The sequence below is a fragment of the Anas platyrhynchos genome, chromosome 5, assembly GCF_047663525.1.
Source record: "Anas platyrhynchos isolate ZD024472 breed Pekin duck chromosome 5, IASCAAS_PekinDuck_T2T, whole genome shotgun sequence".
In the NCBI taxonomy this organism is placed as follows: Eukaryota; Metazoa; Chordata; class Aves; order Anseriformes; family Anatidae; genus Anas; species Anas platyrhynchos.
Window position 1 is genome coordinate 50,849,466 of NC_092591.1, and position 27,617 is coordinate 50,877,082.

Sequence of the window (27,617 nt, forward strand, 5' to 3'; positions counted from 1 at the left end):
CGAGAGGCAGGAGACCTTTTCTCCATTAACACCAGCGACAGGACCCGCGGGAACGGAGTTAAGCTGAGGCAGGGGAAGTTTAGGCTGGACATCAGGAAGGGGTTCTTCACAGAGAGGGTGGTTGCACACTGGAACAGGCTCCCCAGGGAAGTGGTCACTGCACCGAGCCTGACTGAATTTAAGAAGAGATTGGACTGTGCACTTAGTCACATGGTCTGAACTTGGGTAGACCTGTGCGGTGTCAAGAGTTGGACTTGATGATCCTTAAGGGTCCCTTCCAACTCAGGATATTCTATGATTCTATGATTCTATTTGTTTTTACTATAACCAATTTATTGCTTGTATTTATTATTTAAGGTATTTTGAAATACTGCATATGTGTACAACCATATTTTAAATAGACTTTAATGATGATAAAGCACATTTCAAGTGGGTAGCAAAGCACGGTATTATAATTTACTGTTTATAGACTGCACAGCTAATTTATGCTGGTGGAAGAGAAAAATAGATACAGAAATAGAAATCTTTTAACTTTGGTAAAACTATTGGTCACCAGAAACTAAGTTTTCAGTCCTGGCTCCTAATTTAAGATTTAGCATTCAGCTTTCATAGCTAAACAATAGTTGTTTTTGTAGTGAAATTACCTACACATCAATATTAGTGGTAATATTTTAATTGTTACAGTCATCACTCAAAAGAATCTGAAATCAAAATCCTTCAAATGTTAACTTCTGCCTCCATGAGTTTAAACTTGATTGAAGATTCCAGGTTGTCATCAAATTTCTAAATCTTCTCATAGGATTATATCCTATGTTATTATTATTACTATTATATGTTATGTTGTTATTATACAGTAATGACACCATTTTAGCTTCAACCTTACTGCTCATTGGTCTTGTATTCTCTGGATCATCAACCAGCATAATCATTCTGATGCTGTTAAATATAAACATCATCTGGAAGCCTGTTATTTTTATTATTCCCTAAATAGAATTAATTACTTAATGATTTTTTTATTATTATTATTATTTTAGTTTGCATTTATGAATTTTAACTAATGAATTCTAGTAAACCAGTAAATTTGATGTCTGTGAACATATATTACATGTTTGTGTTCACAGAAGAGAGCAGAATTGTGTTTCCTTCAGGATACTACTTTTAGCAGCTAACCAGAGGTTCATCTCCTTGGTAACTCTGATCACATAATCACATGCCTGGGAAAGCCTCTAACACAGGTTGTTGTAAGTTTAAAAACCAAAAGCAGCAACAAAAACTAAAGCTGCTTTTTTTTTTTTTTTTTTTTTTTTTTTTCTTCCTTCTTCTCTTCTCTCTGCAGACTTGGTCAGATCAGATAGAGAAAGTGCAAATTCTGGGAGCAAACAGAAGTTCATGAGAACTTTAAGGAAATTCTCAGAAATGCCAGAAGTCTCCAGGAATGGTAAGGAAATTTAAGCATTGAGAAATCATGTTTTTGTTTCTTTCAAAAAAGTGTGTTTGCTTGCAAGGTTAATTATGTTATCCTTGTCGGCTGCCACCGGTGCCCAGGGAAAGAATTTTAAACTAGACTGGAATTTTATGGAAACTGGTTTTAAGTAGTTGGATTATTGTGGAAAGTGCAACAGAATAACTCTTTGATGGGCCATTTTTTAAACAAGTCACAGAGTATTTGTCTAAGAAATGATTTGTAGAAACCATGGCAAAAGGTGTTGAAGCTTACTGAAGACCAAGGAGACTTAAATGCCTATAATCCAACAACATAGTGGTCCCTGAAAGCCTTTGCTGGTAAATGTTCATTAGGTGGTGAGTGTCCTATGCCTTTGCTGTGTTTGTTCCCAGCTACCACAAAGATTTGTGTCATTCATTTATGCATAGTTTCCCAACTTTATTCATGTTTTGAAACTCAGGGGAGCAAAGGGGAGTACATTTCTCTAATTCTAACAGGCGATAGATTGCTCCTTCTTTGGGATTATGTCTTGATGGTCATGCTCTGAACATTCAGAAATATTTAGCTGTGTTTTGAGGCTTCTTGTGATGGGGAAGGTTCTTTTTTTGTTTGTTTCTTTTATTTCTTTTGCAGATTTGGAAACAAAACTCAAAAATTAATACCAGTGGTAGTTCCTGGTTGCATTTTGATCTAGTTCAGACATAACTTCATTTTGGAAAGGGAGTTTGTTGATTCAGAAGGCTAGGATTTCTATAGCTGTCACATCAGCTCTATTTTGAGGATGAGGCAGGAGAACCCACTCATTGAACAATAATCTAATTATATGTTTGGATTTACTTTTAAAACACAAGGACAAAAATACGTTGTTAATAAATTAACAAATCCATTTAAAATCTTTGAAAGGCTTCAATGTGTTTTTAAACTTATTCTTCAGACTCACAGTTGAGTCTGAAGCTCTCCACCTTCTTTCAGTTTTGCATCTTTCTTCCTTCTGCTCAGATGCTTCCTAAAATACAGAACTGCTGGCAGGAATCTCACGGCAAAATGTCCAGTGTGTCTTTAAATATAATGGAGATGTTCTTTGCCGCAGCCCTGCCAAGTGGCTGATTGCTGGCAGCTGAAACAAGGGACAGATGGCCATGCAGCTCTATCTGCACCCTATTGAGATGAACAAGTGACAATCTGCAAAATGCTCAAAACTAATTTAAACTGTTTTAACCTCAGGAAACCCAAGAGTCTCTTAGGTTTCTTTGGTGAAGTGTAGGCAGATTTTGTGCTTTTTCATGCTCTCTGTCATAAAGATCTCAATGCTCTCAACACAAGTACATCTCATCTATTATGCCCCAAGCCCAGAGATATCAGAACTGCCAGTGAAAAAAAGCTGCAAGGGCATTCTGCTTATTGACATGCAAGTGATATTGAGCATTGTGCATTTTTCAAGAATTCATTCATCTGAAGGGTCTTCAGCAAGCACAGCTTTTTCAGATACTAGGATACTTTCTTAGGCCATATATGAAATAAAACCCCCAAAAGTACTGGGCTTTCATCTAAGGCACATTAGTAAAAGTGACAGAAGATTTAGATTAAGGGATGACTGAACGAAAACAGTAATATTAGCTAGGCTGGGCACATAGAATTTGAACTTGGACTGATTTAATGAAGAGATTCTAACATTTATGTTACTATATCTTATTCTGATGCAGGTGGTTCTGAAAAATGTCTGGCAGTATATCAGATTTTTCAATTAGTATTCTTTCCTTAGTTCTGTTGCATTATTTTTTCCATTATTCTTGTCTTCAAAATTAGACAAAAGCTACGTGAGGCAAATTCATCTCATGTTCTCAGTAAGTTCTTTCCTACGTGCATCCTTTCAGGCTGTAGTTCGACAGTTACTCATACTAGTCTTCTTCACGCTGTAACACCCATTGGGATCCAGATCGGGTAGAGAGATGTGACTGCATAACAGGGATTTTCTGCTGTCATTGCACTTTCAGATTGTTTATTTTAATAAATCTGAATTAGCGAAAATTCAGTGAAAACACACTGTTTCTGCACTGCTGTCTGCAACATTCATATTCTGGGCTTGGCACCCCTTAATTGGGATTCAAATTTGTGAACCTTACTCTCAAACTCCCTTTGCCTTTTTGTTAGGAAGAGCAGGGATTGCCTTAACTGGGCAGAGAAGAACAAACCAGAGTGCTCATTTGTCCAGACTTACCTAAAACTCATTTAGGGCATTTCTAGTGAAAATGGAATTCATACTTTTTCATTACCAGTGGTGAGTAAAGGAAAACAAAAGGTTTCCTGAAGGGTAACAAATTACCTCTCCCCTCCCCCATATATTAGGGCTATATATCATAGCTCAAATCTTATAGCACCTTAAGAAGGATCTTGCTGAAGTCTCTTCAAAATCAACTGAAGCAACAAATCCCTTAAATCTGGGGCCAGATGTATGCTTACTGTGATTTGTAGCCCTGCATGCACTCTGATGAGGGTGTCTGGTATTGTATTATTGTGAAAACGAGAGTGGATAGAAAACAGGCAAATGAGAAGGACCATAAAGAAACTTCTGATTTCTCTTGTAAGGGAAATGAAACATGCTCAAAGTGTAAAAACGCAATAAAATGTTTTCAGAATAAGTTTTAGATCACGGATGACCTCTGTGTCAGAAATGAAATATTGGATCTACTTGGACCCATAAGAGATTTGATGTAGAATACATACATACCTACATATTTGGAGCTTTTAAATTCTTATGAAATAAATATGTCACAGGAAAAAAATACCATTAGCAATCCCACTGGCCTGTTTTAAAGAGTATATAAAATGAATTTAATATGTTGGTTTATCAATAAGTTACTAGTACAGAAAAATCTACTTAATAATCTGGTTAACTTTTTTTTTTTTTTTTTTTTTTTAACTCTGATTCCTGTGTGAGGGTTATTTTTGTTTGTTTGTTTGTTTTTTCCTAACGTGTGGTTTCTATTCTGTCCTAATGAGTTTTTCAGTATGATTATTACAGACAACTGTATACATATTTATCTAATGTGTAAATTGACTGGGTGTATAGTCAGGCATAATACTTCAGGACAACATAAGTAACAATGGGAAAATATAATCTTTCAGTACTGAAATCTTCTTTTGGAAGTTTCCAATATAGTGAGTATCCTACAGTTTAAGATTAGGGACAAGACTTCTAATGCTGCTTGTTTTAGGTATACAGAAGGGTACAGGTAGGAAAAATATTTTTAATCAAATAGTTTTGATAGAAGAATAAATATCAAAGCATTTCATGTCTTCGGTATTTCTTCCAAGCATTAACATGATGAAGCAGAATGAAATTGTGAAAGTCTTCAGTCTTTCAAGTATATCAAGTTATTGTTAGATTTTGACTGGGTTTCAAATTACTTAAATATTGCTTTAAAACTTTCAATTTTGATTGACATGCTTTCTAATTAGACAGTGTTAGAATTTTAAGTGAAACCTCTGTGAGAAGCTTAGGGCTTTTTTATTCTTAGTTCAAACATATTTTAGTTTTTAAATAATAAAAAAATATATACGATGGTTTGAATAGGAATTTCCCCAAATTATTGATTTGATGTACCACCACCAAAAATCTCACTATAATTGTCAGTAAAGATGAAATATTAATTATTTACATAGCTTTAGGATGCACTGGAACTTTATGCGTCCCCTGGCAAATGCTACGATGAGTTAATTGATGATTTGCAAGGAAATGATTCATGTTAAGCTCTCATTTAATTTATAACAATAACATAAGAGATTACATTAGTATTGCTTCTAAACAATGGATAAATGCTATGCCTAGCATTGTGTGCAAGCCCATTCAGCATAATTAACAGGTGTGAATTGTTGTTTGCTGGGATAAGCCTCCCGCTGTGCAGCTCTTTGTTGGCTGCAGGCTGCTTTCCTGCTGTATTACTGCTTCTAAATGAGCCAATCTCACTTTAATGTAGGATTTTACATATGTTAATTCTTTGTACACTTGTTTATTTTAAAGTAGTTGAGGCAATAACAGTGAATCTCTTCAAAAAGCCTGTATTTCTGCAAGCTTCTGATTACCTTGCACCACTCCAGCCTTTTTTGTGTTTCTCTTTTCAGCAGTGTCTGTTTCAATTAAAAGGAACTACAGTAGCAACTTGTAAGAGCATCAATCTGACTCCTTAACTGTAAGATAAAAGTCTGTTCTGCAGTTTAGAGAATCATAAATCTGCTCCACTATGTTCTTTACCCCAAATTATATAAGAAATATGTAGAGAGCACAGAGAAGTTTACGGACTTCTATATAGGCTTGGCAAACTTTGAAGTGAAATTTTTAATTTTAATTTCGAAATTCTCATAAATCTTTGCAAATCCCAATTTAGTTCATCTGTAAAGACATAAAAGATGTTCTAAATTGGAAAAACGTTTTAGGGTTCAGACGGTCAAAACTAAAATGAAACAAAAACACTTGTTGCAGTTTAGGCATGAAGCACTATTTCTCTGTCGGTAGACTGTATATGAATTTAAGGATATCATTACATAAATTTCTTATATACTTTTCCATAACTTTTTTTTTTCTATTGTTTGTGTTTTAAAATTAGTTGAGGAATGGCAGGACTAAAATACAAATCAGATTAACTATTGTCTTTTTCCCCATGTCTCTCTTTTACATAGTTGCTAAATTACAGAATTGTTAAAAATGTTTTTGCATTTTATGACGTCATAAGAAAAAATAAAATGTCATCATAGTTGATTGTTTTTTTGTTTGTTTGTTTGTTTTGTTTTGTTTTGTTTTGTTTTTTGTTTTTCAGCTAAAACGGACAGGAGGGCAATTGACCCCAGTTATTATAAAAATAAATTCTTCACTATATTTTCTATTTCTTTTACCTTCAGTGTTAACACAGGTTTGAGCAAGTCCAGAGGTCCTCCAGAGGACCAGAAAGACAATTTGATAGACTTAGGTCCTGATAAGTTAGCATCAAGAATTTCAACTACAGAGTTTAGAAGTTGACCTTACTAGGAGATGTTGTGTGTAGCCTTCATATTTCTTTTAATGAGGCACTGAGACAAGCACTTATCCTTACACTTTCTGACTCTGCCTCATTGTGCTTATGCTTTTTTCTGCCACCTTAGAATATCTTTGAAGTTTATAAGTATAGATAAGCCCTATTTTCTTTTGTTTTGTTTTTCCCTCCAAGGTACTCTAAAACCTGCAATTTAATTTGGCTGAAAACCTGATGGTTTTGCTGATACGTGGGCAGATCCCAGAAAATCTGCTTTCCACTCATACCTCTGGCATTCATGAAGTAATATTTTCCTGATTTGAAAAAATATATAGACCTTCTGTACTCTAGTATAGTTATAAGGGTTATTTATTTCATTCTCCTTTCACCACAAAAGAACCTATATCACAGATGAAGAGTTTAGTCATTCCCAGAAACATGCCAAATATTGAAGTTATTGAAGTAAATTAAATGTGTTGCCTTTACTTTTTATACTACTTTTTTTTTTTTGCTTTTTTTTTTTTTTTTTTCCTTTCTGGAGAGAAAATGATACTTCATATTTGATGCAGTACCAGTGGTCAACATATAGTTTACACATAAATTTGCTAATAGACTGTAACCTGGCCCAAGCACTCAAAGCTCCTTGGTTAAAATATTGATCTAAATGAGGCTAAAATTAGGATGCTGAGATACTCTTAGAAGAGAAAATTCCACCTGCCTTGAAAGACGTTCTCAGTTTGTTTAGGCTGGAATATGATTGTGTTGTTGGACTGCTTAAATATTGGATAATACCGAATATAGTTAAAAAACTAATTATCAATAATGGTTGATAGCTGTAATTGATTTAGTCTAGCTTTATCCACATATTGTATGGGATCAGCACCAAAAAATATTTTATGAAATTATTGCATCAGCTGAAATCATCTCAGAACAGGTCATCTGTGGTTAAAGCCATAGTGAATATTCCAAAATATTTATATAATCAATAATTTACTCATTAGTATTTTTTTTTCCAATCTCATGATCTCTCTTGGGTAATTAACATCATTAAGAAAAAGTTTACTATGAGAAATACTGAATAAGTAGATTTTTTTTTCAATGCGGTAGAGTGCTTTTGTATTTATTTGCATACTGATAGTAGAGCTGATGATAAACATTTTGCTGGTTTTACTGTTTCTGAAAGGGAAAAATATGAGTATGTGTGTTAGGAGAGGGATTTTCTGTTATGTATGCAAAAGAAATCATCATTTATAATAAAAATGCTACCACGAAGCAAAAATGTCCTGCATTTCAGTGTCATCATAGCTGTTTTAACATATACTACTTAATTTGAACTCTCATTCTCTGTTTTTATTGTCATTTCCACATCTTGTTTGAATCCCACTGCACTCTTGAAGATGGGATAAAAGTTGCTGCCAATATGGTCATAAAAACTGAAAAGGGAGAGAGTGATTTTATCTTTTATAAACAGTCTTTTCTCAATATTTGATAATGTCCTTTATATCCATCATAATATGGAGATACTAAGACTGGACACGTCTATTGGTAAGTGGTTAATAGCTGAATCTAGAATGTGATATTCAGGGATACTGGAAATATTCTGTCTGGAATGCATTTCTGTAAAGATTGAAAATCCTTTGGAGGATCTCAGTAAGTTACCAGCTTGTTGTCATATTTGTAAATAAACAGAATTATTTTTATAATAATTCAGCAGTGTGTGACATTTATTTTAGCTGGAGATCTCAAATGAGCTCAAAGAACAGCTTTAGGGCTGAGCAACAACTATATAAATATAAACACTGAGACAAACAGGCAGATTTCCTCTCTATATCATAAGAGCACATATTGTATCACTGCCAAACTAGCAAGCTCTTTATACAACAGATTTTTTTTAAAAAAAAGGAAAGAAAAATAAAGAAAAAAAAAAAAAAAGAGCTGACCTTCTCCTTCCTTTGATGCAGAGCTATTTCCAATCTAGACTGCACACGCACATACACACACACACACACACAAAAAGTTTTACGAATAATAGCATGACACACCCATTCTTTAAAGTTGCCATGTTGTACTAAATTAATCAAGTGTTTTATTCCAGCTCAGTTTGACTTATTGGGACAAGCAGAATTACTGACTCTAGGAAAAAATATATATATATTTTCCAGTACTTTGAATGTAAATCAATTTCATTTTAGGATGTGTTTTGACTGACACTTTGGGTTGGAGGAATTGTTTGTTTTCTGTATCATGGCAGGGATGTGTTTTCCACCAACTGTATGTTTCAGACCTTGAGTTCTGTAAGCATTATTATGGCATGTGGTGGAAAAAAACAGTGTCGTTGCTGAATAAGTACATTTTCAGACCCTGGCAGAGCCAAACCGAGATCAAGCAAATTCTGCCTGAGGTATGACCTATTTTTACTGTTTAATTTATTATTACAGTTTATTAAAAAATAAATAAATAAATAAATAAATGAAGTTTCCAGAAGTGTAGTTAGAAGAGTTTGCATGTTTGACGTAAAACAAATGGTGATAAGAAAACTGGGAGAACTTAGTTTAGTCATATACTTTTCCTAGACTCCCACAGTAGTCTAAAAGCCTCGTCTTTCATAGATCAGTTGAGAGTATAACTCACATATAGTGGAAGCTCTTGGCAAGTACTTACAACTCCCAGTCTGGAACACCCCAAATCTGTCTCTTTTATAGCTGTAGAATTGCTCCAGGGGTATTAGCTTCCAAGGCTTACTACTACACATACACAAAGGCATACTTTATAAAAAGTATGTCACAAAATACTAGTCTTATTGGAGAACCTCGAGGGCAGCACAGCTTGAAAATAAAAAATAATAATAATAATAAAATAATAAAATAAATAAATAAAATGGAAAGCCAATTCTAGAGTTGGAAAATCCAAATCAGCAGTAACTGACCTTTAAATCTGCAGAGCTCAGAATCACAGAATCATAGAAGCATTAAGGTGGGAACAGACCTCCAATATCATCTGGTCTAACCATCAGTCCCTAGAAGAAATGAGACATGGTCAATGACTGTGACCATGGAGCCCAAAGCAGACTGTGAGGAGGTTTGGTCCATAGGGTTGCACTAAGCCTAGCACAAAGTCTCTGCTCTCAACAAGGCCTGAAACTTCCCATTCCTCTGTTTCCTCCCTAGAGCATACGTAATTGTTTCACTGCTCTTCCTCAATATTCTTTTATTCTCCTATAATACTTACTGGTACATGTATAATGAAAAACTACTATCCAGGTATAGATGATAGGAGTTTGTGTATGACAGGATGGGCCACTATACAACTTCTTAGGCAGGCTTCTTGCTTGATTTAGGATTTGCTTATCTTCTTGCATGGGGGCAATTGGTTGTAGAAAGGCTGAAGAACTATGCTCTAGTCATGTAGATATGTAGATATGTTCTCTAGCAAACATATTATCATTTATGAAACATGATGTTTATTCCAGACCTAGAGACACAGACTTCAGTATCCTGCAGTCAATCTGCCCTCTTCAAACCGCACAGATCATAATGACAGTCCTAAGAGAAATCATGCAGTTGTGATACCAAATACAAAGATTTAACTCATGACCAAATTTCTGTTGGTGCCATCCACTAGAATGGAACCAGTAACCTAGGAATGAGGAACAACTTTCCTTTCATCTTTAACTTTTGGCTCAGGAAACTGCTTTTCCATAGAATCCTATGAGCTGAGTTCATTATGCTGAAGCAGTATCTGTAGAAAATACAATTATAGAGCAACCTTCCTTGCAGCGCAGACTATAGTTTGTATATATTTAATGGAAAAAAAATATTAATGGGAAATTGGTTCTGGCAATGTTTGAGTTAAATTGGTACCATTATATTTTTGTGACCATGAATGCAGGACTGCTAGTACAAGGCAATGAAACTGCAGTTTTACATTTACTATATGCAGGTGGCAGCTAGCTTTAGTGAAAAAATATCATCAGTGTTAAACTTTCAGAATCTGCCATAGTGACTGGCAGACCAAGTCCTCACTACTACCAGAAAATACAGTTTGGGGGAATAAACTGCTGTACCTAAGAAATGTTGGGTTTTGATTCTCTCCTGAACTGCACAGTCTGTTCAAACTGTAGTGTAGCCAAAGCAGAGGCCTGTGACATCTACAGATTTTTTTCACTAAGCAGGGTATAATTAATATTGATGCGCTTTGAACCCAAATATGAGCATACTAAAGAAGTGTTACTAACAGCAATATATAGGTACTTCATAAGACTGTGACAACATGGCCATGATGAATAAATATTTTAAGTATGAGCAATGTGACTGCCATCAAGGTGTGAACCATAAAGGACCACAACCATGATCACCAGCTACCAGTTTGTATCATATTGTATGCCCACAACTAATATAGCATACAAATGTTTTGTAATGAATGCATTTAGTAAATTATGTTTTAAAATTTACATCTGCGATTTATCAGTCTTCCAAACACTTCCAACACAGTGATAGCTAATTCCCTGATACATACATTACTTAATTTATATTCTTGCACACTTGCAATAAAATGCCAAGTGACATTTTTTCCCTGCTTCCTATTAATCAAGTTAGCTATTTTGATTGGTTATCCTTATTCTTGCACTGTGCCATTAATGCGAGCACGATCAAGAGCTGTGCTTTTTTGTCCAGCCTTCGCATTTCATTTATTTAGCCACATTCTTCTTCAGGAATGGCAAATGGGTATTTCTTTACCTTGCAGTAACACAGGTGACTAAAATAATAGGTTCTACTAAAGGCAAAGTACAACAAGAATTACAGTTTCTTTTCTATCCTATATCTTTTTCTATCTTGGTGATGATAATAGGAAAGAGAAAAAAAATTGTTAACTAGTAACTTTTCAGTTAGAGATAGTTCATCTATGTAAGGATAGTTCATCACAGATCATCTGTGTCATAGATCATCTATGTCAGGATAGTTTTGCTGCCAGATTTCTTTAAGAGAGGCTACCTTTGAGAAAATGAAGAGCTTTTATTCCTGTTAGTGATGACTGTGCATGGTAAGGAAGATTACTGTTTCTTGCCTCTCGGTTAGCAGCCATGAATGATCACAAAGCTTGAAGGCCAATAAATAGGAAAGTGGCTATTTTGTAAACACTAGGGATGTGGAATACTCACCCTCTACAGCTGCAACTGTTTGAAAAATGTGTTTAATAAAGCCTCACACATTTTTAAACTGATTAGTATTTTAAAACTCAACTCAACGGCAAAGGTCCGAGCTACTGAGCATAGTGGGAGGTTGTATGTTCAGCTTCCTAAGTCATCAATCGCTTTAAAAGGCTGTATAAAACTAAAATGCACTACGTTTTGTGCCTCTTTATCTTCCCACAAACTATATGTATGTCTTTGTGAATCTCATCACCTGTTACTGAACAGAATGACCAACCTGTCAAATGCATTTTACCACATGCTTCCTTATTACCAGTTTATTGACACTTTAAGCTTTGCCTCTACTGAGTAAATTTGCTATGCAACATGAAGTAATCTGTTTTGGGAATATTACTTTCCAAGTAATGTAGAATAATACAAATAAAAACAATTGGTTGCACCTGATTAGAAGAGGGGCATGCAATTTGTGTTTTCTCCTTCAACTTCCCTTACTTACACCTGATATTTTTATTCTGTTGATCTCTGTTCACAAACATGGGGTCTCCTCTTCTGCTCATCAACTTTCTTGTTTCTTTGGGTAGATGTTCCCCCAACTCACAGTCCATTATCATTATTTTTTCCTTATTTAGACAACTTTGGTCACTTGGATGCCTTCTGTATGCAAATACACCTGTTTTTCTTTGCCATTTTGGTGGTCCTATTGCTCACACAGTTATGTTAAAAGTTTACACATTGTGACTGGCTATGCTATCACAGTTGTAAAATAGCAAAATACTTTTATTAGCAATATATATTTGGGTTCAAAGCATGCTAATAAATCGACATGCTACCTAATGCACTTATGATTTATAGGTATTACAAGTCCTGGCTTTGGACACATTCCTGATGCATTTTCACTTTGAAAGATATTTAGATGTCTAATATCCAATGAAAAACATGTTTTTAAAATGCGCCTCATTTAGATTTTCCAATATGGCTTTGTATTTTAAGGACTAAATTATAATACATATTTAGCTATCTATCCTAGGATTCCTCTTGCCTAACTTTAGCTTAGATCAGATGTCTTATTTTTAGATGACTACTCCCTTATGCTTCATCCATAGTCAACAGAAAGAAAGGCACAACAAGTAGTGATTCATCTCTTCCTATAATAGATGTATTGAGTAGGTGGGCTTCATCACAAGTAACTACCTCTTCTACTGACAAAGAAATAAAAAATCTAAATTTGATTTAAAAAAAAAAAAAAAAAAAAAAGGACAGAACTATCCATAAAAGGGGATTTACAATGTTTTCTTCTTTTTACAGAGCAAACTGAAGTATATGTGAAATTAAACTATACATTGTATCATTTAGCATTTTGAATGGAAAAAATCACACACTCTGTTATTGCTAGAAGCAGATGAACTATAGTTTTTTTGTTTGTTTGTTTGTTGTTGTTGTTGTTTTTTAGGTTCTTTAAAATGCATCCATATTAATCCTTATGCTAGCTATAGACAGCTAACTTGGTAAAATGTGAATTGCTATCATACTGATTCGAACCTCACAACAATGCAGAGTTTGAAAATGTCTCATTCATTTTTTTATTTGCCTTGGCAGTACCACTGTTAATACTGGTACTGATCTCTTTGATACACCAAAACATTTACAAAACGTTGCACAGGGGCTCTTTCTCACTAAATGAGTTACATGAAATGTTGCTAAATGTGCATAGTGGGTTACACTTAGAGAGGCTTTCAACCCATTCTCTAGACTGAAGGAGTTTAGATAAACAAATTATTTTATGCTGAGGTTGTAAGAGTTATTTGAAATAAAAACTAAAGAAAATGATAAAAATGTAGACAAGTTTAACCAAGAAGCTTTTTTTAGAAGCTTTTTTTTTTTTTTTTTTTTTTTTTTTCTCTCTTTCTTTACAGGGAAAAAAAAGAAGGGGGAAGGGGGGAAGAAGTGAGGGGAAGTTAGTATCCAATGCAGTCTAAAACAGATGATTCAGGATATAACAGGGTGAAGTATTTATGCAATTACTGTTCTTTTTTTAAATTTGAATAAGAAAAACCTTGAGGTCCTATTACCCTATAATGTAGTTCTGTAGCTCAGCTATTGAATTGCAAAACCTAAAGAATTCTAGACTATAGAGCATTTCATATTGCATTCAGTTATCAGCATACCTTGTCAGGAAGAAAAGCAAGTGTCTAATTTTCCTCGTCTAGGGGGATGGTAATACTTCAGTTACTTAGCAGTTTCTCTTTTCATTCTCTTTCTGGCTACAGGACTTTCAGATTATAACTTGAATGATTTCTCAGATGAGAGCAAGTGGGGGATTTTTAGGTGCTGCTCCAGCAAGACATTACAAGCTGCCATTTCCTATTACACAGCTTGTGGTTTCAAACAGGACAGAATTCTTCATTTCTTCCCAACAGCTTGACATTTCTGAGTTTTTGTTCTGTTTCACTTTTACCAGACTGATGGCAAATTCTCAGTACATGAGAGTCTCCACTGAATCTGGTTCATGAATTGTACAGAACCTAGTAGGTACTTGATGAGTAAGTGGTGTGATTTTTCCCTACCTTCCCGGGTGATAAGAGCCTCCTTAAAATAGTAAGGTGTTAATTCTAGACTTTGGTAGAAATTTTAACGTCTTAGCTCGCATTGTAGTGAGATTTCTAGTATAAGCACTAGGGACAGTATGAACAGAGAACAAGCTGGAATAGCTGTGCACAAATGCACAACGAAGAACAGCAAAAGACTTGGATGGCATCCAGGCCAGCTGGCCATTAGGAGCACAGCACATCCACAGACAGCTTCTCAGGACACCCAGATCTAGAAAAGGAAGGAAGCCAAAAAAATAAGGGGCAACCTCTACTTTTTTCTTAGTTCTTATACACATATTTTGTTCTGTCCTCCTAACTCTTCATTCTGAAAGTTTCATGAAGACTTTGGTTTTATTTTCAGTCCACATTCTTACTTTTGTAAAATTATCCAGAATCCCTCAAATTATGCAGTTAAAGTGTGACAGAGTTGAACATTCTGAAGGATGTTTTAAAACAATATAATTGAATTAGAAATGTCCACTTTTTTTTTTTTTTTTTTTTTTTTTTTTTTTTTTTGTCATTGCAATGCATGCTGCCAAATATGTCTTTTTCTCCTCTTTGAAAAAAAACAGCAACACAAATGCTACGGACACAGAACTGACATATTAATTCAGCCTTGTCTTTTCATTCAGGGCATAAGTGTATGGTAGAATGAATATGGCAGGTTGGAGTGTATAAATCCTGCTTTTAAATTCAGTGTCTGAAGCACCAGATGCCAAATTACTAATGGCCCACTTGTCAGTCACAGGAATATTTAATCTCTTTAGAAAATGAGGGTAGTGTGCAGAACTGAGAAATAATGGTATTAAATAGCAGAAGTGGACATTGTATGAAAAGACAAGTAGTTTATTTTCACATTGGGTTGTGAACCTACTATTGTAGGACCTAATGATTTCAATCCAGGTTCCTACCTTAATCATGCTGCAAATGAATTTGGGCCAGTCTCTGTGAAAAACGCTTAGAAGGCACTGGAAAAGCAGGACCATGTAAGTGTGGACCTCGGGGGATTAAACTGGAGAGATCAGATATCTCTTCCTGGAACCTGTTTACCTGTGAGATGCTGAGAAAAACTAATGGACATTGTGATTGAAGTTAACTTCTTCCTCAAAGTTCAAGGAGTTTAGTACAGAGTTTTCTGGGCTCCTATTAGAGTATGAGGATACTTCATCAAGATGGAATGGATAGGTGTGAGAAGAGGCTGAGAAGAGGGGAGATGAACAAATTTAGGTACGAACGAAATAATTAGGTAGAGGTCAAGCTGATTCTTATACTCAGATCTCATGAAGAAGTATGAGAAGTAAGAATTATGAAAAATTGTTTATAGACAACCAGACTGTAATCCATCTGGTGGCTCTTCCTTTGTCTTTTCCACAGATGTTTCAAATGTGGAGTTTTATTTTCTATTTAATCATAAATAAATCAACTTCATAGCTATTGCTTTAACGGATAGGAGCTAGCCATCAAGGGTTTGTTGAACTGATAAGATCCCATAATCTTTTTGTAGTTAGTGTATTATCAAATGTGTATACACACACATATAGATATATATATAGGATTAATTTGAACACACCTCATGTTCATAAACAGATTTTAAGTGACAACTAGAATTGTTTGCCTTATGTCACCTTCCAGTGAGAAAACAAGTAACAGTAGTAGCGTGTGTTTTTGTTTGTTTGTTTGTTTTTGGTGGTGGTAGGTGTTTTTTTGTCGTTGTTGTTGTTCATTTGCTTGCTTTCGGTTTCTTATGCTGGTAATTATGTTTGCTTGCTGCCATTTATTCACCTGAATAAATAAAACAAGACCCCAGTCTTCACCCACGCAATATGTAAAAGTTCTACTGGTTCACAAACATTTCTTTGGTGCCTACATAATTTGGATTATATACTAGGTCTACCACCATTAAAGTGCAACAAATTAATGAAATAGTGGGGAAAACAGCTGTCCTCTAACTTCAACTGCAAAGTTAGAGTTACCAAATTGCTTGATTAGCAGCCAGATTGAAATAGTTAATTAGGCTTTCTGCTAATTTAATTGTATGGCATATTGAATCAAAGTAAAGACTTTCAGCTTACATTTAAATTTTGACATCTGAACAGATCAAAACATAAAATAAAAAGTCCTCTGCTATTTAGTCATTAAGTAAATGTTCTTACTGATTTCATTTTATCGTGTGAAAAAAGAAAAAAGAAACAAAATACTTAATGAAACTCTTGCATACAGTTACCATGGCAACAAAAGTTGATCAAACCATAAGAGTCTGTTGAAGAATTTTTTAAAGATATAATTTTTAATTCTAGCCAAGTCTCTACATGTCAATTTTGATATAAAGAGGCTATTGTCTTTGCAGTACTATATCAAATGTAATAAACTGAGATTTTCCCTGTTAGTGTATATTGAATAATTGAGCATATTATGCAAATAAAATAAAATAAAATAAAATAAAATAAAATAAAATAAAATAAAATAAAATAAAAAGAATCTACCTTCACATCAACTGTTGTATATCCTAGAATCTTACAGAATATCCTTAGTTCAAAGGGGCCCACATGGATAATTGAGTCCAGCTCCTGGCTCCACACAGGACCACCCAAAATTCAGACAGTATGGCTGATAGCATTGTCCAAACGTTTGGTGAACCCCAGCAGGTTTGCTGCCATGACCATGTCCCTGGAGATCCTGATGCAGTGCCCAGCCACCCTCTCAGTGAAGAACCTTTTCCTAACCCTCAGCCTGACCCTCCCCTGTCCCAGCTCCATGCTGTCCCCTTTGGTCCTGTCGCTGTCCCCAGAGAGCAGAGCTTAGTGCCTGCCCCTCCGCTCCGCTCGTGAGGGAGCTACAGGCTGCCATGAGGCCTCCCCTCAGCCTGCTCTGCTCTGGGCTGAACAAACCAAGGGACCTCAACTGCTCCTCATATGTCTTGTCCTCTGGACCCTTCATATCCTTTGTTGCCCTCCTTTGGACACACTCAATGCCTGCCTCTCCACTCCCTTCATGAAGTAGGCATAGTCTAGGTCTTGCCATGCTACATGTTTTGGAAATGTAGGCCTAACTCGGGCCCCAAACTACCAACAGATAGTACATTTCTGAATCACTGTTTCTAAAATCCATACCATGATACAGAATTTAAGATACTGGTGTCTCTTTAGGGTACAACAGTCTTAGTGGATTTGTTCTATGTGTGCTTTAGTATGAGGATCTCTACTGTATTTAAATCAAATTTTACTTCTCAGAATAGTTTGAATTTCTGAGCTGCATAAACCACAATAAACTAGGTGGAAGTCCTACTTCAACTTGAGAGGGGAGGGAGGGGCTGCTGTGAAAATTTTGATTGGCAATATGAAAGTGGCACAATCTGTCCCACTGGTAAGAACAGCTATGGCATGCAGATTCAGACTGCATGCTCTAGGTGCAGGTGTTAGATAAGTTAGACATAGAGCAATCCAATGTGGACATCACTGAATGTTATGTAATTAATGTTCTGAGGCCAAAATTAAGAAAAATGTTACTGTAATTTGAAAGTTATGTGGTTTTGTTTGTGACAAGTTTTCAGTTTTGATATTGAAAACTTGATACTAGGTATAATCCTGCTAGTTTTTTGTTTGTTTTTTTAAATATAGTCGACAAATATATTAATAAATGTTTTGTTTTCACAGTATCAGATCTCTTCTGTTATACAAAAGGGGTATCAGCTAAAGGAAAAATATGGTGTTAATCATCTATTGATTACAAGACGTCTACTCCAAGAAGAATAGGGGATTTTTTTTCCTTTTTTTTTTTTTTTCCAGAAAAAAAAAAATATAGAGAAGTTAGAAAATAGTAAATTGAAAATTCCTTTGTTTTTACTAAAATTTCAGCAAGATATTTACAAAATCCTATTCTTCAGTATCTCAGTAAAATATATCAGCCCTTTCAAGCTGCCCAACTCGAAGATAACACAAATATATGCAAGCCAGGAAAAGTTGAAATGTTACCTCAGTTTATCTGAGCCATTGCATTTTGGGAAACTGGGAAGAAGATTTCAATTGGGTTTATTTGTTACAACAAATTGTTACAATACAGATGAATTTATAATCACCCTAAGTGATTAGAAATATTCTAAGTATTAGAAACATTCATGAAATGAAAGGTATCACTGATGGTGTCTGGGTTACATGACAGCTTGTGCATTTGAAAAAAAGAAGGAAATACTGTTTTGCACCAAAACATAGGTAATGCTGGCCTTTCGACTGCCTATTTGTCAAGTTTAGAAAGTTGACCTGAACTAGATGATCTACCAAAGTTTCTTCCAAACTTACTTTCTATGACTGATCTTGTTAAAATTTTCTCTCTGATCTGTTTACCTAACAAATGTCTGTAATGATTTTACATATCTTCTTTTATATTCCCTTAGAATCTACAGAGGGGAAAAATTAATCTATTCAATGTAAAATTAACACGTCAGCTTAAAATGGCTTTGAACTGAAGTTAAGCAGCAGGACTTTACCCCTCTTCAGCTGAGAACAAGACAGAGGTTGAAAAGTTCTTTATGAAATTGTCAACTTGATGATGTCCTTGTTCTGTGTATATTTTAAAAGCCAGAAAGACAAAACCTCTGCCAACATAATTCCATCAGAAAATCACTTAAAAGACTTTTTATCCTCCACCTACGCTTCTAAGAGAATGAGTTCTTTCTTTACTGAAGAGGGCTTGTTCTACTCAGTAATATTATCTTTGTCCCCAGGGTAGTCTCTGACTTTCAGAGCCTGACAGCTTCATCAAAGTTTTCAAATTACATTTTTTTCTGTTTCAAAGCAAAAGATTTTTGCTAACCTCTAACTAGATTCAGGTCACCAGCAGTTCTCAGCCACTGAGCCCCAGTGCTGATGAAGTTTTCATGATGACCCCTTCACACCAGTAGTTTGTATTGGCCTTATTTTCTAACCATATCCAATAGAATAGATGTAGGTGTTTGAGTCACGTGTGATCACATAAGCTTGGGTGGGATAAAAATGACATTATCTTGGGTAAATACTTGTATTTGAAAGCTGCAAATAATATGCTAATACACAGAAAATTGTTACTGCTGTTTTAAGGTGCATATATATCACTTCTGGTGTGTGTGTGTGTGTGTTGTGGGAATCACAACAATATGATGGCCTTCCAGTGAACTTTAGCTGCTTAGTTTCTGCTGCATAAACAAAATATTAAGATATACAGAAAGAAATTTGCTGTTTTTCAGAGCCATGGATACTAAACTCACTTACACCTTGTGCTGTTTCACCTTGTCCAGGTACACTTAGAGGTATCTGGTACAATTGAAGAAATGTGTTTTTGTTGTGTGTGGTTTTTTTTATTTTTTTCTCCCATGAGGGAACCTACAGAGCTTAACAGGCTAACATAGACACTAAATTAAAAGCTTAAAATTACAACCTCCTATTTTCCACCGGAATGACTTTTTTAATTAATAAAGCTAATAGCTAATTTATTTTCATATTTCCTTAGAGCCAGATCCTGCTGAATATAAAGACATTCAGTCTGATAACAGTGTGTCAGAATGGCTTTACATTGGTAGCTGTGGACTGTGCGTGCTAGCTTGTGTAAAATTAGTGTAACTTTCTCTCATGCCTGTTTGAGCATTATAAGGAAATGGAAAAGTTGGAATGAAATTGGCTCAACAGGATGTATCAATTATACTTTCCAACAGTATCTGTTTATAAGCAGAATAAAGTTGACTAGTTTATTTGAGTTGTGCATTGTTAAGCTGGCCATAAGTCAGAAAGAGTAGAACAAGAGCTGAGAACTGTCCTCCTCTTTTGCAGAGGTAATAACCTCTATTTCTCCATAATTGTTAATTGATAATAGGCACCAACATACAAAATGTCAAAACAAACAAACAAACAAACAAAAACTATCTCTGTTTTCTCACTCCTCATCCTTTCCACAAGGTCTTAAGCACCAATCTATCATCCAAATCACCAGGTGCCTTTTTCTTTTGTAGTGCTAATTCAATATCATGAAACGGATTCAGTGATCTGTAGCAGTACTTATACCACTGCAAATACAAATTACCACATTAGTAACAGTGAAATCAAGACAACTCAAATTTTGCAAATATTCTGCACGTAGTCCGTTATGGTAAAGAAAAATTGTTAATTTTAGTTATAACCTCTAATTTAAATTGCCCCTGGTGAATTTTACATACTTTGTAAAGCTTGTGGAAATTCATGTGCTTTGACAAGCCATTGGTTTATTAGACTACAGTTTATACCTGACCAAGTTGTCATTAGACTAGAATTAGAGAAGATGCAGAAGTGAGAGGACAGTGCTGCAGCCTGTTGGTTCCCACTTCTGTAAGTCCAGTAGAAAGTGGAGAGCACAGGCATTTTAAGAAGTTAGGAGGAAGATATTTGCATGGTGATAGAATCTCTCTCTGGTATTCAGATTGCTGAGAATATCTGGACCACGAGGTACAAACCTTATGCAAAAGCAATAGTTTCTTGAACATAATGTCCTTTCTGGTAACTACCTAAAATTCCTCTTCTCACAGTTCTGGTAATCTGCAAAGAAAGGGAAGCCCAGCTATTGTGGGTGTATTTAGCTGTGTATGGTGTTACAAGAAGCAAGGTTTTTATTTACAGACTTTACAGAATTTTATCTGTAATTGCCTGAGGAAATGGTGCCAATTTTGTGATCAGACAAATTCAAGTTGATACAGAATCCTTCAGCAAGGATTAAGATATATTCTGCGAGGATATTAGATTTTTTCCAGTTGTACCTAACATCCCTTTGGGTATGGAGTGCAAAGAAAGAGGAATGACATAAATGAAATAGCATCTGTATAGAAAAAGGGGAGGGGGGCAATTATTTTCACACCAAAATTTTGTGTTAAAATTCCATTTTGACTGGTTCATTCATTATATGTTGTATTGTTTCAAAGTGGCTGAGGAAAAACATACCAGCAGAGGAATCTAGTATATCCTTAATATCCCAAGGGCAATCTTACATGGTATCATTCATGTTTTTCTTGCAGATGGCATCTATTGCTGTGGTGTTTTTAATAATTCCCCGAGGTGAAATTGCATGACAGAATGATCCATTTAAACTGTCAGAAGGAGAAAAGTCAACACATTTATGATAAGTGGCTGAGAACTTTCTTGTTTGTTTTGCTGTTGACATTTGGTTTATTTGATAACTTCTACCACGCAAACCATCAGTGGGATCAACTCATGACATTATCTGCTTTGTCCTCCTGTGCCTAAAGCTGTGTCCAATTAAGGGTTTTTGATTTACAGGGCTTTTGAGGAGTTTTTTGTTTTGTTTTGTTTTGTTTTTTACTATCTTCTCATTCTTCATGTTGTCTAAGGCTCAGTTTAGATTCATGTGAAATTTTCCACTAAGACTCTAATATACTGGAACTAAGAAATATGGCAATTTTTAAAGACAATTCTTTATATTTTATGATTTCAAACCTAATACAGTCATGAGTTTCAGTAAGAGATTAAGTGAGGATAGGTTCAATGAATTTGTATTATCTTAGCTTTGTATTGTAAAAAATTTATGCACTATGAACATATTTTTAAATTATAAATGGTGCCATCATTCATCTTACATTTGTATTATATTATTTGTTCTGCTTTTTTTTTTTTTTTTTTCACTCAATATATTATTATTATTATTTTTATTCCCTGGGTCCTGTTGAACAAAGATCCAACCAGTCATTATTATTTTTTTTTTCTTCTGTGATTACTGTTACTGCTAAGACTCCCTTGTTATTACTGAAGTTGACTACTTTCTATTCTTTGTTTTATTTTTTCCATGAGTTATGTCCTAGCTAACAGACAATAATAGTTTAGGCATGTACTGTTGTTCTCAACCAATTTGTAGGTAGCCCTATACAACAGACCTAGAATTGATTGTGACCCTTGGTGTTACTGCAAAGGAGATATCAGCATATTTTACTTTTGCAGTGTTTTAGAAAAAAGTAGTGTGTTTTTTTTTCCTTTTTTTGTTTGTTTGTTTGTTTTCTGTTTTTCCTCCTTATTTTGTTGGCTCAACAAACAAAACAAAACAAGTGTGTGTGTGCTTGTATGTACGCATGAATGTGTGTAAATTTCAGGTCAAACAATTCTATCTGAAATTCAGTGTTTCTTGTTTAACCTTCTAAAAAGTCACATGCTTAGGCTGAGCAATATTTGCTCCATCTATAATCAGTGGAAACCCGTTTATTCAAAGAATGATTCATCCAGCTGGTTTAAACACCTATATAAAGATGGAAAAATATTTAGACTAGTCTCTCACTCTTCTTCACTTTTCAGTGACGTCAGAGCTAGAGATGTTCCTAGAGATGAAGAAATAGATAAAAAATGTTCCTAGAGTTGTTAGTAGATCAGATAATATTGTTTATTTAAACAATATTATATTTGATTCACAGGGATTTTTAGAGTTTTTTAATATATTTTTTTTATTCTAGTTTCTGATTCATCATATTGTCTAAAGGTCTGATTCAGATTTTATATATCTAAACAATATTTATTTCGCCAAAGTTAAATGTGATGAATCCCACCTTAAATGCTTACCTTACTGAGTGTAGACATAGTTCAAAAATATCAATTTCTAAATAAGTTATTGTATCATTTACAAAGCTGAAGTTGAAAAACAAATTCATTTTCTGGTCTCAATATTTTTATAAAAAAAAGCCTTTGTATTTTATGTGGACCTGATTAAAATTTTGTATGAAAATTTGGTCCCACTCCAGTGCTTATTATAGTTATTGCAAGTCTTCATTTTGTTATAGTTGATTAATTGCTTCTTTCAAAATAACATTATAGTTGCTCATATATCATAACCCCCATGACACTTGCATAATAAAGTGCAAGTATTTATATAAGTGCGTCAGACTGCTACAGAGCAGGGCTGGTATTTGGAATGAACAATGTGTACATCTAGTATAGTGTTGAATTTTCAAGACAATTTTGTCCAGCACTGCTTAAAAACATGTGAGCTATATGTTACTGAACAACAGGGCTCTTATGTATGTCTCTCTAGTAGCTTTATGGACCCAGGAGGAGAGAGAGTTTGTATCTTCAAAAGCATCTAGGCCAAAGTAGTACTGCTGTCTAAGTCCATCTATGGGAACTTTAAGCACTGCATTCTTATTTGAAATTCCATTTGTACATATAATACTAGCTGGACTAGAGGAATTTACCTGTGGATCACTAGCATGGCTACACCCTCAATGTTGGGGCTTTTCAGGCTTCAAGTACAAGACTGAGTACAGCAGATATGGCTTGTCCAAGGTCACTAGTTCCTCAAACGCAAGGAAGAACTCTTGCCACAAGACTGATGATAGAGGGAAGATAGTAAAAGCAAATTCTAAGTGCAAAGCCCTGTCCTCTGCCATAGACACTTCCAACAGATTCCAGGGAAAGGTACTTGCATATGTGCCAACTTAACTGGCTTTCTTAAAGGTGGCTCTCTACAGATTAGGGTGTCTAAAGGAAAAGGTTTTCTTACGATGCCTGAATCACAGACAGCAGCACTGCGCACGGTGTATACACTTGTGTATTCAATTGCAATCAACTGTTATTTCTCTTCCACTGGGGGGAGTGGACTGAAGGAAGCAAACAAGAAGAAGCTTATAAGCTATATAAAGGACAACCAGAAGTATACCCTGTTGGCTTGTAGAGGAGCTAGGGCAATAATTCAAAGCCAAGTCCGCATTCTGAAGCATGTGGCTATCAATCATATGAGTCAGTCCAATGTCACTGCTTTTTGACTCTGTTATTGCTCACATAAATGCTAATGCATAATAAAGCTGGCACATTAATTTCAGAAGTTTTTTAAGACTCTCAAAATCATATTTGAACAGTTTGGTGTATTTTCTCATTTTCTTGCAAAGGATCTCCTTCCTTTCTTTAGCTACACAGTCAGATCCCAAAACACACAATCCAACTCGGTTCCAAAGCAAATGTATTTTCACAGAGGTTGATTTCATAGCCTGCAGAAACTTAGCTAAGGAACTGACACTCTTTCTATGGTATGAAATAAATACTTTGCTACTCTGGTTAAAGCAAATTTCATGTCTTGCCAGCAGAAGTCAACATACCATCTAGGTTATTTTGGTGTAGTGATGAAGATATGATTGAGTTACATTTTAGTTAAATTGGTATTTCCAAGACCAGAATTTGATTCTAATACCTTTTGTGTAGGAATTGTTTAAGCAGGAATACTTCATAAGGTGAATGAAAACTACTTACATGAATGAAGACTTATCATGTAAGAAGTTTAAGACACAATGCCAAACTAACCAGCCACATTGGCCTTTCAGAAATAAATAATTTGTATTTGATATCCTTCCTAAATTTAGAGGACTTTTTTTTCTACTTTTAATAAAGTCCTTTCCAATGCTGTAATGAGTAAAGTATAACAAATGACATTTTCGTTGCCATAGTGACATATTTTTTCTTATATGTTCCCAGGCTGAATGCCTTTTTCTTTTCTCCTCTCTTTGTTTTAGCAGGATAAAGGCCACAGCTATAATAAATGCAACTTCACTTTTCTTTATTATAAATAAATGTAAGAAAAAGAATATATCCTCTAATAATAGAATATATTCATACTTAATTACCAGGTGCCATTATTTTGAAGGCGTAATGTTGCTGACAAATATAGAGGCTTCCTGCTCCACAGAGTAATTAATAGTGTTGTTTATTGTGCTATAAGTTTTTCTCTTTTTTCAGACACAATTTGTTAAGTAAATTAGATACTGAAATGCATATGGGCTTAAAAGATAGCGAATAATAAAGTATTAGCAAGGATTTAATGATACTGAAATAGCTAGAGGGAAAAGTAGTATTCTGATGCAAACAGTTTCCATGGTAATGGCTTAAAGCCTTCAATACCACAGGAAAGAAAAACAAAAAAAATCACCAAAAACATAATTTTAAACCTGTACACTTTATATATATATATTTAAAATGGAGATGCATAAGGCATGTCAGTACTCCATTTCAGACAAAATCTTTCATCTTAGAATCCACTGCAGACCAAAGCAAAGTCAGTGGATAGATACCGCTTTCAGAGAAGAGCTGTCACCTCTGCATGAACCAGTGTGCTTTTGCTCCTCAGTGGAACTGGGATTGTTTTACCAAAGTCTTTCATATTTAAAAAATCCACTCTAAGAATTCATTTAGTTTGTTTTAAGCCTAATTGCATGTAATCATCTAGCTATGAACAGGTGAATCTCTTCTTCACATTTGCTGTCTGTAACTATTGGCTCTTGAAATCCTGACTATGGATCATGTGAAATGCTTCCATATCACTGAAATTTGAATGTCTTGAATTACTTATCTATATGTCAAACCAATGTGTATAACTAGTAATCAAAAAGTCAAAAATACATTTGTCATATTCCCAAATCAGTTCTTAACATTTCTCTTTCAAACAATACAACATGACTTGCACTTTGGGGAATAAACACTCTCTTGAAAAATTTTGTTTCCCATGTATGGCAAATGAACAGAAAGTTTAAAAACAAAATTTACAAGTTTCAGTTTCTTTCAGTTTATAAGGAATGTAAATATACCCTTTAAAACTTTCATAAGCCAAGTCTAGTTGTACTTCCCAGGCCTATATAATAATAATAATAATAATAATAATAATAATAATAATAATAATAATAATAATAATAATAATAATAATAATAATAATAATAATAATAATAATAATAATAATAAATGTTGTTTTAACATTTGGTTAAAAGGAACACAGTATATTAATTTGGAAGATAATGACTGTAAAGACCAGTAACCAGGAATATTCTGGCTCAAACTGTGTATACCAAAAGCCATATGAGGATAGACACTTTTCTTTCAACTACAGTAAGAAAACTACACCAAACAGTTTCAAAAAAGCACTCTTGATATCTCTCAGCTTTTTACAACCCCCTGCATTCCTCAAAAGAAGAGGAAGCCAATACTTTATTCCAATACTTTGTGGCTTATCTTTGAAGAAGAAAGTCATCCAGAATATTAAATTTCTCTGGGGAATCTCTAATTATTCAGTTGAAAAAGTGCTAAAAATTACATGCTCTTATAAATAAGAGAAAGCGTCTAAAATCCGTAATTATCTATTTTCTTTTGTCAGTAAATGCATTTTTAATCCTTCCTATTTAGGCAAAAGTGTTATTGATTATTAAAGTTGTAAGACTTCCCCAAGACCAATTGCCCACAACCACAGTAAAATTTTCACAATAGAATAGAAACATCACAAATGATAAACTAATTGCAGTGTATAGACTGCGATGAAAAAGGATATTGTGTTATGATCTGACCTGAAATCAAAAACCTGTGGGGTTCTATAGGATGGAGATCAAGAAAACCCGTTTTTCCTAAATGGTCTTATGTTCAAATACTTTAAAATGATAGAAACAGGTTGAATAGTGAATATTTATTTTGAACTAGTCAATTGCTCATTTTAGTTGATGGTAGCAGTATTAGTAATAAGATAAAAGTACAGAAACCTAGATTTGTTTCTTTGGGGGAGCTGGGGATACTTTCCAACTGGTATCCAAATCAAAAGCAGAAGTACAAATTTCTACATGAAAGTATATTTCAGATTGTTGACAGAGAGGTCAGAAAGAACTTGTCTGAGTTCGGCCACCCAGTAATTAAAATTTGTCACTGGTACAATTATATGATATTCAGGATACATTATTTAGCACCTGTATATTACCCTCCTCCCCCCCCCCCCCCAAAAAAAAAAAAAAAAAATCAAGAATCACCCTCTGGGAAAACGAATTAATTCATGTAAGAAAGCATTGTATCATCTCCCATACCTTTTTAAAATGGATGAAATGGATCACAGGGTTTTCTTTTTGCTGCTGCTGAATTGCTGAAAGGGACCTTAGTGGGCAGAGGTTAAAGATCTGAGAGAAAAAAGGACACTGTAGCATGTTTGCCTTTTTGTTCTGGGAACCCTCCTGCTCTAGCCCTGCCTGTAAGGTCCAGTTTTACTGCCTTTCGAATCCTGCCTTAATGAACAAAAGTACATATCAGAAAGAGAGTAAAAAGCATCTGTGTTGCCTTTCTACCTTTTGCAGAGTTCTCTTGATGATTCTCTCTAGGATCACTTCTAAGCTTTGTTTGGAAGTATTTACTGCAAGTGCTATGTGGCCACAGTACTGTAAAGGCTCAATGGACTTCACGTATTCCAAAAGGAAATCTCATGCACACAGAATTCAGCTGTATTGCTAGATTTGTACAAAAAAAAATGAAAACAATCAAAATTTGCAAACTCTATAATAATTGCCAAGGAGAAAGGGATTACAGTTGTTTCAATCCCTATTTAATGTGATTGTATGAAGGCGGTGTTGAAATACTTATTTCAGGTTTATTTTTTTAAATGCCCTTTTTATTCTTACAATTGAAAGTGTGACTAAAGAGGAACTAGAG

The 27,617-nt window shown here is 34.7% G+C and overlaps 1 long non-coding RNA gene across 1 annotated transcript in view; it reads left to right on the plus strand.

Moving 5' to 3' along the window:
• The first annotated feature begins 1,303 nt into the window (after positions 1-1,303).
• LOC119717187 (uncharacterized) overlaps positions 1,304-27,617 on the plus strand; it is a 60,563-nt gene continuing 34,249 nt past the window's right edge. Inside the window, exon 1 of the long non-coding RNA XR_005266333.2 lies at positions 1,304-1,438. This is a non-coding gene — a long non-coding RNA (uncharacterized lncRNA). The remainder of the gene's footprint in view (positions 1,439-27,617) is intronic.